The 14,738-nt window shown below is 31.1% G+C and overlaps 3 non-coding genes and 1 pseudogene across 3 annotated transcripts; 2 read left to right on the top strand and 2 right to left on the bottom strand.

Annotated features, from left to right (window-relative positions):
* Positions 1-304: 304 nt before the first annotated feature.
* On the top strand, positions 305-387 carry LOC114280636 (small nucleolar RNA Z159/U59). Its single transcript, XR_003635638.1, has one exon. It is a non-coding gene; the product is annotated as a small nucleolar RNA Z159/U59 (small nucleolar RNA).
* Positions 388-617: 230 nt separating this feature from the next.
* Positions 618-699, top strand: LOC114280633 (small nucleolar RNA Z159/U59; annotated as a pseudogene).
* A 10,773-nt stretch (positions 700-11,472) lies between these two features.
* Positions 11,473-11,555, bottom strand: LOC145803379 (small nucleolar RNA Z159/U59). The gene has a single exon (XR_014345478.1). It is a non-coding gene; the product is annotated as a small nucleolar RNA Z159/U59 (small nucleolar RNA).
* Positions 11,556-12,243: 688 nt separating this feature from the next.
* Positions 12,244-12,330, bottom strand: LOC114305314 (small nucleolar RNA Z159/U59). Its single transcript, XR_003644326.2, has one exon. It is a non-coding gene; the product is annotated as a small nucleolar RNA Z159/U59 (small nucleolar RNA).
* Positions 12,331-14,738: the final 2,408 nt, after the last annotated feature.

Genomic DNA, 14,738 nt, shown 5'->3' with positions numbered 1-14,738 from the left:
TGATAATTTCATTTATAATGTATTTTTCATGACATTTTAGCTAACCAAATGTGATAATTGATATTTTGGTGGAATGATCATTTTATTTCACTTCTAATGAACCAAACACTACTTCAAAGCTTGATTTTGGTTTAATTCCTTACAAATTTTTAGCAACAAGACTTGCTGGAGTTGTTGATGGATTTTCATTGGTTTTTTAAAATTTAGCTGACAATTTTTGTGAATATTTTTGTTTAATGTTGAGAATCTAATTGCATGACTTTTTTTTTTTTAATGCTTTTTGTTCTGTTAATTAATTGCTTGTGCCTCTGATGATGATGAAAAGAAACTTTCGTTCTGCTGAGAAATTCCATGCTGAAAATTTATGGAGACCTGAACTGAAGAGGCTTGAGAAAGATCTTTTAATGCATCATTTTGATTGTTTTAAAATTTTTGAACTAACCCTCTGCTTGTTTGCTAATAAGTTTTAGTAAAGTTAAGAAATTCAAAAATTTCCTCACTGAATCTTCATGGTTTTATTAAAGTTTATCAATATGTTTTCATATGATTTTGGGTTTTTGGATATGATAGACTTTGGTTGTTCTCTTTATTATTAAGTAGACTTTCAAGATCTTGATATCTCTTATGATGATCACTACAAACATTTGTTTTCCTGAGAACAACCATGTTGATATACATGGAGACCTGAGCTGAAGAGTATTTCATAAGATCTTTGTACAAACTACCTTCAATAAGTCAGTAATATTACTGTTGAATTAAGTTTCTTCATTGTGCTTTCTCTACCATTTTCATGCAAATTCATTTTTACTTGATTAGGGTTTCAGAACAAGGATAATGTTTTTGTCTCAGCAGTACTTGATTAGGGTTTGTTTAGTTTTATTTTTTAAAATTTGTTATTTGGCTGTTATTTAGTGTTATTTGATTTTCAATAAACTTGTTTTTAATGTTTTAATTTTTGTTCTTCACATTTTAGAGATTCAATTAGATGTATTTGTAAAGAAAAAAAATTGATTAAAATATGTTAATAGTTCGCTAAAGATAACTGGTGTATGGTGGTCACTCTTTTCATCTCCTGATCCTCTACCCTTGTTCTGCCCTGTCTGGGATTTGAAACGGGTCTATGAGGGTTAAACTGTCCAGCGCTTGTACATATACTAGTCATAGGTGCAGACATTGACTAGGGCTTTTTGTATGCATGGGTTGGGTAATTAGGGCTATCCTCAGCACTTCAAAGTTGGATTGGGTTGGGCCAAGTTCAAGGTTAGACTTTTTCCCATCTTTTAATTGAAATATGAGGGTTGCTGTTGTTCCTTTAGGCCCAACATGCTTTTAAAGGTATGAGAAAACAAATTTGAGATAATTACCGGGAGATTCTATTTGCACCCAATAAATTATTCAGTACGTTCAATTTCTTAATACTCTCTATCAAATTATTTAGAGTCATAGTTTGATTTCAATACACACTACTTTTTACACAAATTACCTCTCAAGATAAAATTATAATTTGTCAATGATAGGAAAAAAAATAATAAATGAAGGTTTAATGTTATGAATTTCATCAAGTCTTCCATGGAAGGCATATGGAAGAGGCCAAACTGAACAGAACGAATCTATTTTAAATGGGACAAATTTTCTGCAAAATCTTTGTAATGGTGGATGGTTCGGAACAGGTCAAAACTGCGACATTGAATTTTTGATTCGTCAATAATTATTTTAACATGTAGTCGTAATAATAGCTTAAACTTTGTGTTTTCGGTTCTTTTTAAGCAGTTTATACACTATTCAAAATTTATTTATTTGGATAAACAAATCTAGTATCTTTAAGTATTGTCTCAAAGTTTGTGCTTTCCAGGATGATTCAGTCTTTGAGGAGTGACAATGGTGAATTTTGATGAGGTGGATTAGAGTTTTTGAATGAGAAAGAAGATGAAAACAAATAATTGAAATTTGGAGAAGAAGATGAAAAGATTTGAATATGAAAAATAGCCATAAGTGATTAGGGTGTATTACAAGAAAAAAAAATATTTTATTTTAGAATTTAATGTGCCTTGTTTACCTGAGTCGTATTTACCACTCCATTGTCTAAATTTTGAATTCATGAAGAAAATGAACATTTGAACCGGACATTGCATGCATTTTCAAAAGAAACGAAAAACTTTGATATTTGAACATGGCATGGCATTGCATTCACATATATGAGACTGCTTAAAATATATATATACTTTGTTAAGATATCTCTGTTAGGCTTTGTGCTCGCCCCTATTGGATTTGTGCAGGAAATGATATGGTAATCCCGCCTAGTTGAAGGTGTGGATTGTTTTGAAAAGGGCAAGAGGCTCTTCTTTTGTGTATCTTTGGCAAGCAAGAGCTTATTATGTTTGGTTTTGACAACTTTTTGTATAACCAAGCTTAAGCTTTGGAAGTTGTAGCCTTTGGACATATGTTTTGCAGTTATTTCTTTACCTGTTATTGTTGCACATGGTATAGATACACCCTTTTAGGAGATTAAATATATATTGCATGTGAACACTTTTGTATATCTTTTATCTATACTATTATATAAAGTGAGCCTTTAACATAGTTTCTTAAAACTTTTGCCATGTGGCATTTAGATAGAGACTCAATAAACCAATTATAATCAATCATTTCCACATTCTACTTTCCCACCTTTGTCTCTTAAACTGCTGTACAATTTCAAAAAATAAAAGTGATGGGTCTTCAACTTTTTAGAGAGAGAAAATGGGTCTGACATTGGTTGGTAGAGCATTTAAAAATAAAAAAATTCAAGCATTGATTTTTTTGGGGAAGCAAATTAAAGGCGCAGTTTTGAATTTTGAAACTCAAACATATAGGTTCACTCTCCTTTTATTGTTTCACAAACTTCTTATTTTGTGTATTGGTGGAAGTGAAATTTCTGTTTGTGTATGTGGGAGTAAAATTTTTGTTCGTAAAGATTTGCTGGGAATGTTTCTATGCAGTGTTTGAAGATGAGATCCACAGTGCAATTGTGGATAATACGCTTTTCAAACATGGTGAACGCATTGCTATTGGCGCTTCTGGTGGCAAAGGTTATTGTTTCTTCTTCCTATTCCATCTTTAATCTTTTAATATTAATAAATATTCTAATATGATGGTACCGATTCTAGATTTCCAAGTATTCCATGTATTTGAATTGCAATTTCTTATATATATATATATATAGTCTATTATTTTTAATTTCAATTTTTTTATTTTACTTTTTATTTTATTTCTTTATTATGATATATATATATATATATATCAATTGTGATGAATCAATTCTCCTTCTCTAAACTCTTTATTTATTTGTTTCCAAGTGGTGGATAAATGTAGAGTTATTTAATTGAAGCTATTTTATTTTTATTTTTTAAATTTTCTAACCAAGGGTAAATTACTATTTCTTTTCACCCTTTTTAAAATTAATAATGGAAAAGAGATAGAATACCTATAAGATCATGTATGAGTAATAGAAAAATTTTAATTTGTTTGTTATAGCTGATAAGGTTCAATTTATTTGTTTATTTTTTATATTTATCGATTAGCAGTTTATTTGTAGATAATAAAAAGATTCCAAAAATATTTAAATAAAAAGAAAGAAAGATATAGGGTATCTTGAGAAATTATGTGTGAATATAATTTTAAATTTGGTAAAGCAAATAAAAAATTTAAAAAATTATAGGAAATAAGGAGGACACCAAAATATATTAAAATTAAAAATAAACATTTAATTTTTTTCATGATCTTTATAACAAAACTATTTGGATTGTTCCTAAAAAAAAAATTAAAAAATGAAACTTAGAAAAATAATTGAAGATAAATCAAAATTTTAAATTTATTTGTTATAGCTGATAAGCTTCAATTTATTTGTTTATTTTTTATATTTATTGATTAGTAGTTTATTACTTGTAGATAATAATAAGATTGGAAAAAAATATTAAATAAAAATAAAATGAAGAGATAGGATACCTTGAAAAATTATGTACGAATATAATTTTAAATTTAGTTAAACAAATAAAAAAATAAAAAATATTGATAGATAATAAAGAGGATACCAAAAGATATTAAAATTAAAAACAATTATTTAATTTTTTTTAATAATGTTTATCACAATATTATTCGGATTGAATAATTAAAGAGAAACAATTATTCTTATATTATAATTTTTTTTGAATTGCACACCCATTATAGCTAGTACGAAATGAAATGCTATTTAAGGGAAACTGATAAGTGGAAATTGAGTATCGGTTGGAAATCATCATGTTTAATTTATGTCTTTTATTTAGGGTGTTACATTTTTAGCCAATTAAGTGTTTGATTTGTCTCTATCTGTTGAAAACTTCGATCTTAATAATCTTCATCAAAATTGTTCACTTATTCAAAGACCAATCTGAGGAAAAAAAATTACAGATCCCCATTTTTAGCACCAAGCAGCAAATTTTAAAATAATAGACATCTGATAGTAATAAATATATGAAACGAAAAATTAATAGATTGAAAAGACTGAATCAAACCTAAGTGAGTGAGAAAACAAAGGAGAAAGATCGATGAGTGAGAAACCAATCTTCCACGTGATGATGATGAACAGAGCCAGAGACCTCACTGAAGTCCTCACAGAGGTGAGAATCTTCATCTTTGATCCTCAAGATCTGGCTATGCACGTAAACAACATTCTTCGGAGTCTACTGCCCAAACTTCGCCACTGACCTTGGCGATTCAATCTCGTCCGATGATCCAACACTCTGTTGATCCGTCTCGATCTCCATACCGCACACCTTCGGCTTCAGTTTTGCATACAGACTCTGATCAAATTCTTGACTCCGATGATGGTAGCGGTGGCGAAATCGATGTTTAAGATTGTCACGACCCAAACCCGGCCCTATGGGTTTAGCACCGTAACCGGCCAGTAATCCGAGATTACCGAAGGCCTGCTGAACAGTAGAACAGTAAAACAGAGTACAGGGCCTGGCGGAAGCCAAAACAGTAAATAAACAATGTCTAATGAGCTGTGACAGTCTGTATGCAAAAAGACTTTTCACATATATATAAACATAATCAGTACAGAGCAGTATGCACACTATATACAGTCATTCAGACTAGGGACCCAATCCCTTACATAACAGTACAGTAACATTCAGTCTATACAATCCATTCGGTTATTACAAAACAGTAAGACAGTACAGAAGGGGAAATCCTAAAACACCCCTAAGCCTTAGCACGATAAGCTCGGAACCTCGCAGTGAGGCACATAGGCTGGCTTGACAAAACTGGAGTAACCCTGATGCTCCTAGCCGCGGTCTGGTGCCTGAACACCTACATATATATATGAGCAGTGAGCTAAAGCCCAGTGAATAACATAATGCGTAAAGAGGTTAAGAATGAATGTCCTTGCAGTATGAAAACAGTTCATTTAAACAGTATTTCAGTCATTCAGTCAGTACAGTCATATGTGGTACATCCATTAGCATAACGGTACAGTAAACAGTAGGTCTTAAAAGACCGAACACTAGTGATGGCCATCAGTCAGTAAACAGTAGTGGTTCCAACAAGGGAACCGACAGAGATCTCTGTAATAGTAACAGTAAACAGTAAACAGTAGGTGCTAAGGATGCCACAATACAGTTCAGAATATAGGACATACATTCATTCAATTAACAGTATTCAATTCAGAAACAGTACAGTTCAGTTGTTCAGAAAATAATCATTTTTGAACATATCTTTACACAATCGTTACTCACAGAGTACTGGGCTACTGTATGCTAGAGCGTGCCTCCCCAGTCACCAACCCTACACAGTTAACAGATTGAACACACTAAGCTACACAGCTGGGAAAGATAATAACTTAACCCCTAATGCCTCGGTGTGTTCTACATCTATATCTTCAGTAAGATGCCTTAAACTAGGCCTAAGAATGCCTAGAATGGGATGAGGATGCAAAGATGTACTCAAAAAGCAGTTTCAGAAGTTTCAGAAAAATAGAGTCCCGCTCGAGCGCGGTTTTACCCGCTCGAGCGGACATGCAACAAGGTACACGCTCGAGCGTCAACTTTCCCGCTCGAGCGTACTGTAAAAGTACTGGATTGGTGAAATCTCCGCTCGACGGACGCTCGACGCCCGCTCGATTGTGAGACACATGCCTCCGCTCGAGCGCCCAATCCTCCGCTCGAGCGGACTGTAAAACAGTGCAGAGAAAATACTGGATGCTCGGATTCCACGCTTGAGCGCCACTAGTCCCCGCTCGAGCGGAAGTGCAAAATTTGGGAATTCCAGATTGCACCTCCAAGTCAAAAACCAAGTTTTAACAACTCAAAACTCGACCTCTTGGGCTGAATCTCCAGAAAACATTTGTAAACACATAGAATAACATGATTCAAAACTCAACTTTGAGAAATCAAAGCCCAAAGGTGTTTAATTCAAACTCAATTTCAAACCATTTTTCAAGAACAGGATGAACATGCAAACATGCATGAATTTTAAACAACTCAAAGCTCAATTTGATGCTCTAAGGAGCCAATTGATCCAAAAACAAGATGAAAACATGGACCATTACAAAATTATGGACATGCATGTACCATTTTACCATGAAATCAACTCACAACTCAACAATTCAAACATGCATGCATGAAATGAGTTTCAATTCACCATTAATGAACCAATTCATGACTTAGCTCTACAATTAGACATGAACCATGCATGAATCAACTTAAAGACAAATCAAAAAGATGAAATTCATACCTAGGTTCCTTGAATGCAAGTCTAGAGGTTCAATTATGCACTTAAGCTTTCAATTCCTCAAGAATCAAGCCAAATCTCTATGTTGAATTCACTACTCTCCCTTCCTCACTCTCTAAGGTCGGCAAGAGCTCAAACAAGGCTGAGGAAATGTTTTGATTCAAGTGTGGTGTAGCTCAAAGGTGTATAGGTAGTGGCCCACTCAAGGGCAAAGTTGTAAATGAGTCAAACTCTGCAATTGGTCAATATTCAACCTAATTTAATCATACCTAATCAGTTTTCAGATAATTACACCATAAAATCACATTAATTATGAGGGTCATAAAACATCAATCAATTCCCGGTTCGGCCGCCGATAAGGCCTTCAATTAGCAATTTAAACATAAAACACGAACAGATAGTCAAACAGTCAAACAGATAGGTTATGCATTTAAACAGATACAGTCAGTCAATTAATTCCAGATTCTAATCAGTCAGTTCAGTACTTTAATCAGTTCAATTATCAGTCATAATCAGTTCAGTTCAATGGTAATCAGTGTTCATTCGGTAACATCACGTGGAAGATTGGTTTCTCACTCATCGATCTTTCTCCTCTGTTTTCTCACTCACTTAGGTTTGATTCAGTCTTTTCAATCTGTTAATTTTTCGTTTCATATATTTATTACTTTCAGATGTCTATTATTTTAAAATTTGCTGCTTGGTGCTGAAAATGGGGATTTGTAATTTTTTTTCCTCAGATTCGTCTTTAAATGAGTGAACAATTTTGATGAAGATTATTAAGATCGAAGTTTTCAACAGATAGAGACAAATCAAACACTTAAATGGCTAAAAATGTAACGCCCTAAATAAAAGACATAAATTAAACATGATGATTTCCAACCGATACTCGATTTCCACTTATCAGTTTCCCTCAAATAGCATTTCATTTCGTACTAGCTACAATGGGTGTGCAATTCAAAAAAAAATATAATATAAGAATAATGGTTTCTCTTTAATTAGTCAATCCGAATAATATTGTGATAAACATTATAAAAAAAAATTAAATAATTGTTTTTAATTTTAATATCTTTTGGTATCCTCTTTATTATCTATCAATATTTTTTTATTTGTTGAACTAAATTTAAAATTATATTCATACATAATTTTTCAAGGTATCCTATCTCTTTATTTTTTTTTAATTTAATATTTTTTTCCAATCTTATTATTATCTACAAATAATAAACTACTAATCAATAAATATAAAAAATAAACAAATAAATTGAACCTATAACAAATAAATTTAAAATTTTGATTTATCTTCAATTATTTTTCTAAGTTTCATTTTTTAATTTTTTTTAGGAACAATCCAAATAGTTTTGTTATAAAGATCATGAAAAAAATTAAATGTTTATTTTTAATTTTAATATATTTTGGTGTCCTCCTTATTACCTATAAGTTTTTTAATTTTTTATTTGCTTAACCAAATTTAAAATTATATTCGTACATAATTTCTCAAGATATCCTATATCTTTCTTTCTTTTTATTTAAATGTTTTTGGAATCTTTTTATTATCTACAAATAAACTGCTAATCGATAAATATAAAAAATAAACAAATAAATTGAACCTTATCAGCTATAACAAACAAATTAAAATTTTTCTATTACTCATACATAATCTTATAGGTATTCTATCTCTTTTCCATTATTAATTTTAAAATGGGTGAAAAGAAATAGTAATTAACCCTTGGTTAGAAAATTTAAAAAATAAAAATAAAATAGCTTCAATTAAATAACTCTACATTAATCCACCAGTTGGAAACAAATAAATAAAGAGTTTAGAGAAGGAGAATTGATTCATCACAATTGATATATATATATATATATATATATATATATATATATATCATAATAAAGAAATAAAATAAAAAAGTAAAAAAAAAACGAAATTAAAAATAATAGACTATATATACATAAGAAATTGCAATTCAAATACGTGGAATACTTGGAAATCTAGAATCAGTACCATCATATTAGAATATTTATTAATATTAAAAGATCAAAGATGGAATAGGAAGAAGAAACAATAACCTTTGCCACCAGAAGCGCCAATAGCAATGCGTTCACCATGTTTGAAAAGCTTATTATCCACAATTGCACTGTGATCTCATCCTCAAACATTGCATTGAAACATTCCCAGCAAATCTTTACAAACAAAAATTTTACTCCCACATACACAAATAGAAATTTCACTTCCACCAATACACAAAATAAGAAGTTTGTGAAACAATAAAAGGAGAGTGAACCTATAAGTTTGAGTTTCAAAATTCAAAACTGCGCCTTTAATTTTCTTCCTCAAAAAAATCAATGCTTGAATTTTTTTATTTTTAAATGCTCTACCAACCAATGTCAGACCCATTTTCTCTCTCTAAAAAGTTGAAGACCTATCACTTTTATTTTTTGAAATTGTACAGCAGTTTTAGAGACAAACGGGGGGAAAGTAGAATATGGAAGTGATTGATTATAATTGGTTTATTGAGTCCCTATCTAAATGCCACATGGCAAAAGTTTCAAGAAACTAAGTTAAAGGCTCACTGTATATAATAGTATAGATGAAAGATATACAAAAGTGTTCACATGCAATATATATTTAATCTCCTAAAAGGGTGTATCTATACCATGTGCAACAATAACAAGTAAAGAAATAACTGCAAAACATATGCCCAAAGGCTACAACTTCCAAAGCTTAAGCTCGGTTACACAAAAAGTTGTCAAAACCAAACATAATAAGCTCTTGCTTGCCAAAGATACACAAAAGAAGAGCCTCTTGCCCTTTTCAAAACAATCCACACCTTCAACTAGGCGGGATCACCACATCCTTTCCTATACAAATCTACTAGGGTGAGCACAAAGCCTAGCAGAGATATCTTAACAAAGTATATATATTTTAAGCAGTCTCATATATGTGAATGCAATGCCATGCCATGTTCAAATATCAAAGTTTTCCATTTCTTTTGAAAATACATGCAATGTCCGGTTCAAATGTTCATTTTCTTCATGAATTCAAAATTTAGACAATGGGGTGGTAAATACAACCCATTAAATTCTAAAATAAAATATTATTTTTTTCTTATAATACACCCTAATCACTTATATCTATTCTTCATATTCAAATCTTTTCATCTTCTTCTCCAAGTTTCAATTATTTGTTTCCATCTTCTTCCTCATTCAAAAACTCTAATCCACCCCATCAAAATTCACCATTATCACTCCTTAAAGACTGAATCATAAGCACAAACTTTGAGACATTACTTAAAGATACTAGATTTGTTTATCCAAATAAATAAATTTTGAATAGTGTATAAACTGCTTAAAAGGAACCGAAAACCACGAAGTTTAAGCTGTTATTACGACTACATATTAAAATAATTGTTGACGAATCAACAATTCAATGTCGTAGTTTTGACCTGTTCCAAACCACCCACCATTACAAAGATTTTGCAGAAAATTTGTCCCATTTAAAATAGATTCGTTTGGTTCAGTTTGGCCTCTTCCATATGCCCTTCATGGAAGACTTCATGAAATTCATAACATTAAACCTTCATTCATTTTATTTTTTTTCCTATCATTTACAAATTATAATTTTATCTTGAAAGGTAATTTGTGAAAAAAATAGTGTGCGTTGAAAGCAAACTATGACTCTAAATAATTTGATAGAGAGTACTAAGAAATTGACCGTACTGAATAATTTATTGGGTGCAAATAGAATCCCCCGGTAATTATCTCAAATTTGTTTTCTCATACCTTTTAAAGGATATTGGGCCTAAAGAAACAACAGCAACCCTCATATTTCAATTAAAAGATGGGTAAAAGTCCAACCTTGAACTTGGCCCAATCCAATCCAATTTTGAAGTGCTGAGGATAGCCCTAATTACCCAACCAATGCATACAAAAAGCCCTAGAATGTTTGCACCTATGACTGGTGTATCTACAAGCGCTGGACAGTTTAACCCTCATAAACCCGTTTCAAATCCCAGACAGGGCAGACAAGGGCAGAGGATCAGCAGATAAAAAGAGTGACCACCATACACCAGTTATCTTTAGCGAACAATTAACATATTTTAATCAATTTTTTCACTTTATCAATACATCTAATTGAATCTCTAAAATGTGAAGAACAAAAATTAAAACATTAAAAACAAGTTTATTGAAAATCAAATAACACTAAATAACAGCCAAATAACAAATTTTTAAAAATAAAACTAAACAAACCCTAATCAAGTATTGCCGAGACAAAAACATTATCCTTATTCTGAAACCCTAATCAAGCAAAAATGAATTTGCATGAAAATGGTCGAGAAAGCACAATGAAGAAACTTAAGTCAACGGTAACATTACTGACTTATTGAAGGTAGTTTGTACAAAGATCTTATGAAATACTCTTCAGCTCAGGTCTCCATGTATATCAGCATTATTGCTCTCAGGAAAACAAATGTTTGTGGTGATCACCATAAGAGATATCAAGATCTTGAAAGTCTACTTAATAATAAAGAGAACAACCAAAATCTATCGTATCCAAAAACCCAAAATCATATGAAAACATATTGATAAACTTTAATAAAACCATGAAGAATCAATGAGGAAATTTTTGAATTTCTTAACTTTACTAAAACTTATTAGCAAACAAGCAGAGGGTTAGTTCGAAAAATTTAAAACAATCAAAATGATGCATTAAAAGATCTTTCTCACGCCTTTTCAGTTCAGGTCTCCATAAAATTTTAACATGGAATTTCTTAACAGAACGAAAGTTTCTTTTCATCATCATCAGAGGCACAAGCAATTAATTAACAGACCAAAAAGCATTAAAAAAAAAAAGTCATGCAATTAGATTCTCAACATTAAACAAAAATATTCACAAAAATTGTCAGCTAAAATTTAAAAAACCAATGAAAATCCATCAACAACTCCAACAAGTCTTATTGCCAAAAAATTGTAAGGAATTAAACCAAAATCAAGTTTTGAAGTAGTGTTTGGTTCATTAGAAGTGAAATAAAATGATCATTCCACCAAAATATCAATTATCACATTTGGTTTGCTAAAATATCATGAAAAATACATTATAAATGAAATTATCATTGATCATTTCACAGGACACTAAGAAATGAGCATTGCACTTTATTCCAATGAACCACACATAGTATAAATGTCAAAAGGAGAATTTCCAAATAAAATGAAAAAGGAATAAACTAATTACAAATTTATGAACAATTGTGCACAGGACACAGTTCTTAATGCACTAGCAAATAATCATTTTGCAAGCTTTTCATTTTATGACAACGCCAAGAAAGAGATCCAAATTTCAAATTAAAACTTAAAAGCATACAATACATATCCACATAAATAAAATAAAATCAAGACTTCGCATATGTTTGAATATGCAATGGTAACATTAATAATAACCTTATCATATAAAAAAATAAATAAACATAAAATATATTTAGCATTTATATATAGAAAATTGTCTTTTCAGTTCAAGTCTCCATAATATTTCCACATGGAATTTTTCTCGAAAGAACGAAAGTTTTTCAATTGATCATCATAAGAGACAAAGATTGACCAAACATATATTCAATAAAACTGATTCAATCAAAATAAAAAAGTTAAAAAACCAAAAATCCCAAAACTAGTTGAAGAAAAAACAAACAACAACAAAATAAAAGAAGAGAAGCAGAAAAAGATCATTCAAACCTTGTGCAGGAGACGAATGAATCGAAGATTGCTAGTGATTTATAGTTTTCTTCGCTTCTCGTTTCAAAACCCTAGCCATAGTTAACTAGGGCTTTTTGTATGCATGGGTTGGGTAATTAGGGCTAGCCTCAGCTCAGCACTTCGAAGTTGGATTGGGTTGGGCCAAGTTCAAGGTTGGACTTTTACCCATCTTTTAATTGAAATATGAGGCTTGCTGTTGTTCCTTCAGGCTCATTATGCTTTAAAAAGGTATGAGAAAACAAATTTGAAATAATTACCGGGGGGATTCTATTTGCACACAATAAATTATTCAATATGTCCAATTTCTTAGTACTCTCTATCAAATTATTTAGAGTTATAATTTGCTCTCAATACACTCTATTTTTTCACAACAAACCTTTCAAGATAAAATTAAAATTTGTCAATGATAGGAAAAAAAATGGGCAAATTACATATACCTCCCTCGAGGTTTAGCTAAATTACAAATACGCCCCTGAGATTTCAGAAATTACATCCCGCCCCCTGAAGTTTATATTTCATAACAAATTACCCTCTAATTTGTTATGCAAATATAGCATTCAGGGAAAATTTTGTAATTTCTCAAACCTCAGGGGAATATTTGTAATTTAGCCAAACCTCGAGGGGGTATATGTAATTTGCCCAAAATAAATAAATAAATGACGGTTTAATGTTATGAATCTCATCAAGTCTTTCATGGAAGGCATATGGAATAGGCCAAACTGAACTGAACCAATCTGTTTTAAATAGGACAAATTTTCTGTAAAATCTTTGTAATGGTGGGTGGCTCGGAACAGGTCAAAACTGCGACATTGAATTGTCGATTCATCAATAATTATTTTAATATCTAGTCTTGATAACAGCTTAAACTTTGTGATTTTTGGTTCCTTTTAAGCAGTTTATACACTATTCAAAATTTATTTATTTGGATACACAAATTTAGTTTCTTTAAGTACTGTCTCAAAGTTTAGTGCTTTCCAGGATGATTCAGTCTTTAAGGAGTGATAATGGTGAATTTTTACTTACCCAAAAAAAGATAATGGTGAATTTTGATTGGGTGGATTAGAGTTTTGGAATGGGGAAGAAGATGAAAACAAATAATTGAAACTTGGGGAAGAAGATGAAAAGATTTGAATATGAATAATAGGTATAAGTGATTAGGGTATATTATAAAAAAATATATATATTTTATTTTATAATTTAATGTGTATTGTTTACCTAAGTTGTATTTACCACCCCATTGTCTAAATTTTGAATTCATGAAGAAAATGAACATTTGAATGGGACATCGCATGTATTTTCAAAAGAAGTAGAAAACTTTGATATTTGAACATGGCATGCCATTGCATTCACGTACATGAGACTGCTTAAAACATATATACTTTGTTAAGATATCTCTATTGGGCTTTGTGTTTGCCCCTAGTGGATTTGTGTAGGAAATGAGATGGTGATCCCACCTAGTTAAAGGTGTGGAGTGTTTTGAAAAGGGCAAAGGGCTCATCTTTTGTGCATCTTTGGCAAGCTAAGAGCTTAATATGTTTGGGTTTGACAACCTTTTGTGTAACCGAGTTTAAGCCTTGGAAGTTGTAACCCTTAGACATATGTTTTGTAGTTATTTCTTTACTTGTTATTGTTGCAAATGATATAGATTCACCCTTTTAGGAGATTGAATATATATTGCATGTGAACATTTTTGTATATCTTTCATCTATACTATTATATAAAGTGAGCCTTTAACTTAGTTTGTTGAAGCTTTTGCCCTGTGGCATTTAGATAGGATCAATAAACCAATTATAACCAATCACTTCCACATTCCATTTTCTCACGTTTGTCTCCCAAACTACTGTACAGTTTCAAAAAATAAAAGTGATGGGTCTTCCACTTTTTAGAGAGAGAAAATGGGTCTTGACATTGGTTGGTAGAGCATTTAAAAATAAATAAATTCAAGCATTGATTTTTTTGAGGAAGCAAATTAAAGGCGCAATTTCAAATTTTGAAATTTAAACTTACAGGTTCACTTTCTTTTTATTGTTTCACAAACTTCTTATTTTGTGTAATTGTGGAAGTGAAATTTTTGTTTGTGTATGTGGGAGTGAAATTTTTGTTTGTAAAGATTTGCTGGGAATGTTTCTACTGGTATTTGAGGATGAGATCATTGTGGATAATAAGCTTTTCAAACATGGTAAACACATTGCTATTGGTGCTTCTGGTGGCAAAGGTTATTGCTTCTTCTTCCTATTTCATCTTTG

The sequence above is a fragment of the Camellia sinensis genome, chromosome 11, assembly GCF_055761805.1.
Source record: "Camellia sinensis isolate YWXY chromosome 11, ASM5576180v1, whole genome shotgun sequence".
NCBI classification, from domain to species: Eukaryota; Viridiplantae; Streptophyta; class Magnoliopsida; order Ericales; family Theaceae; genus Camellia; species Camellia sinensis.
The sequence above is the reverse complement of the archived record's forward strand: the minus strand, read 5'-3'. Positions and strand labels throughout refer to the sequence as shown.